Source organism: Monodon monoceros, unplaced genomic scaffold, assembly GCF_005190385.1.
Source record: "Monodon monoceros isolate NGI ecotype Baffin Bay Population unplaced genomic scaffold, NGI_Narwhal_1 Super_Scaffold_22, whole genome shotgun sequence".
NCBI classification, from domain to species: Eukaryota; Metazoa; Chordata; class Mammalia; order Artiodactyla; family Monodontidae; genus Monodon; species Monodon monoceros.
Genome location: NW_021703779.1, coordinates 124902099 through 124904993, shown reverse-complemented (window position 1 = coordinate 124904993; position 2895 = coordinate 124902099). Strand labels below are relative to the sequence as shown.

The following is a 2895-nucleotide window of genomic DNA, read 5'->3' as shown; positions in this document are numbered from 1 at the left end:
CTTCTCACCACCAGGACTGGGAGAGAAGACATTTGTGTTGTTTTACCAAATTACCAGACTTTGTGGTAATTCATTACAGCAGCCACAGAAAAACTAATCCTCCCTCACAGAGTATTTAAATCAGTAAACACGATCTTAGTCAAGTACATATCACGGCGTTGGGCGCATTGCCCAAGGCATCTCAAGAATTTATTCTTCTCATCTTGGGTCCCACTCACAGCTGCCCACATGCACAACACAGAGCTGACCCAGCCACCACCTGCCAGTGTGCCCTCCCCAGAAACCCCAGGTTCTCTGAGATCTCATCAGCTTAAACAATAGGCACTTGGTACATCCATCCTGCTAGACAGGGTGAGGTGGGCTGGACTTGAGTTTGAAGGCCACAGACTTGCTGGGCAACCTGGCCAAACTCACTTTTCCTTTCTGAAGATTTGTTGTGTCTTCTGTAAAATTGTGATAATGATAGAAATGGCGCCCTCCTCATTGGGTTGCTGGGAGAATTGGTGATGCAGTTGACGGTGCTTGGCACTATGACCACCAGAGAACTCAGAACTGCAAGGGACCTCAGAGACGACAGTCTTGTCCAACCCAGAAGGAGAGTGAGCTGCCCAAAGCCTCCGAGTGATCTCCTAACACCTTCCCCTCACCCTCACACACCCCCCCACCAGTGCCCATATGAGGGGTGGAAGTGGCCCAGCTCCCAAACACTGGGCACCCGGATCCACCCCCATGGGGCTTCCCCAAGCTCCAGAGAGGCAGCTCCAGGAGAGAGCGGGTTTCTAGCTGTCAAGTGAAGAAAGTGTCTCAAGCAGTAGGGTGATCAACGGTGCCGACCGCTGCTGAAAGACCAAGTATGATAGGACTGTGAATGGATGAAACAAACTTTTTCTGTAAAAGACCAGATAGTAAATATTTTCAGCTTGGTGGGCCATACAGTCTCTGTCACAACTACTTAACTCTGCCCTTGTCTATAACAAAAGCAGTTATAGACAATAGGTAAATGAATGGGTGTGACTATGTGTGCCAATAAAACTTTACTTATAGACATGGAAAGTTGAATGTTGCATCATTGCACGTGTCACAAAATACTCTTCTTTTTTATTTTTCTCAAGTATTCTTAGCTGGCAGCCCATGTGAACACAGGCAGTAGGCAACCCTTGGCCCCGGGGCCCTAGTTTGGCCAGTCATGGTCTCGGTCAGTGATTCTCAGCCTTTGCTGTGTATTAGAATCACCAGGGGAGGTTTTAGAAAAACACTAGTGCCTTACCCCACCCTGGCCAAGCACATCAAAGTCTCAGAGTGGTGCCTGGCAGGGGATAATGTTAAAAGCTTCCCTGATACCTAGCAATTCAGTGGATTGGATAAGCAAAATATGGTGCATCCCTTTTTCCGCCCTCTCCCCCCTCCCCCCGAGCACCGCTCCGGCTGCAGTGCGCTCGCTCTGAGCTCCGGGCTCCCACTAAGCTAGCACCGCCGTCGTCTCCATCTAGTCGCCGTTATGATCATCTACCGGGACCTCATCAGCCATGATGAGATGTTCTCCGACATCTACAAGATCCAGGAGGTCGAGGACGGCCTGTGTCTGGGGGTGGAGGGGAAGATGGTCCGTAGGACAGAGGGTAACATTGATGACTCGCTCATTGGTGGAAACGCCTCCGCTGAAGGCCCCGAGGGAGAAGGTACCGAAAGCACAGTAATCACTGGTGTGGATATTGTCATGAACCATCACTTGCAGGAAACCAGCTTCACAAAAGAAGCCTACAAGAAGTACATCAAAGATTACATGAAGTCAATCAAAGGGAAGCTTGAAGAACAGAGACCAGAAAGAGGAAAACCTGTTATGACAGGGGCTGCAGAACAGATCAAGCACATCCTTGCTAATTTCAAAAACTATCACTTCTTTATTGGTGAAAACATGAATCCAGATGGCATGGCTGCTCTGCGGGACTGCAGTGACGCTGGTGTGACCCCACATATGATTTTCTCTAAGGACGGTTTAGAAATGGAAAAATGTTAACAAATTTGGCTGTTACTTTGGATCTATCACCTGCTCGTCATAACAGGCTGGCTACTGCATTTCATCCACACAACACCAGGACTTAGACAAATAGGACTGATGTCATCTGGAGCTCTTCATTTTTTTTTTTTTTTTTTTGCGGTACGCGGGCCTCCCACTGCCACGGCCCCTCCCTCCGCGGAGCACAGGCTCCGGACGCGCAGGCCCAGCGGCCATGGCCCACGGGCCCAGACGCTCCGCGGCACGTGGGATCCTCCCGGACCGGGGCACGAACCCGCGTCCCCTGCATCGGCAGGCGGACTCCCAACCACTGCGCCACCGGGGAAGCCCTGGAGCTCTTCATTTTGATGTTGATTTGTTTGGAGCGGAGGCATTGTTTTTGAGAAAAAAAAAACAACAAAACATGTCATGTAGGTTGTCTAAAAATAAAATGCATTTAAATTCAGAAAAAATGTGGTGCATCCATACAATGGAATATTATTCATCCATAAAAAGGAACGAGATTCTAATACGCGCTGCAGCGTGGATAAGCCGAGAAAACACATTATGCTGAGTGAAGGGAGCCAGACGCAGAATGTCACATATTATGTGATTTATTTGTATGAATTGTCCAGAATAGGCAAATCCATAGAGACAGAAAGGAGATTCATGGTTGCCAGGGGCTGGGGGAGGGGAACAGGGAGTGAGTGCTAATGGGTTTGGGGTTTCCTTTGGGGATGATGGAAATATTCTGGAAGTATTGTAAATAGAGGTGATTGTCAGGCAATACTGTGAATGTACTAAATGCCACTGAATTGTATACTGGAAAAGGGTGAAATTTACCTCAATTTAAAAAGAAAGAAGGCTTCCCTGATGATCCTATCATGTCACTAGGGTTG

The 2895-nt window shown here is 48.4% G+C and overlaps 1 pseudogene across 1 annotated transcript; it reads left to right on the top strand.

Annotated features, from left to right (window-relative positions):
- Positions 1–1405: 1405 nt before the first annotated feature.
- LOC114906286 lies at positions 1406–2138 on the top strand (annotated as a pseudogene). The gene has a single exon (XR_003796420.1). The product of XR_003796420.1 is annotated as a translationally-controlled tumor protein pseudogene (transcript).
- The last annotated feature ends 757 nt before the right edge of the window (positions 2139–2895 follow it).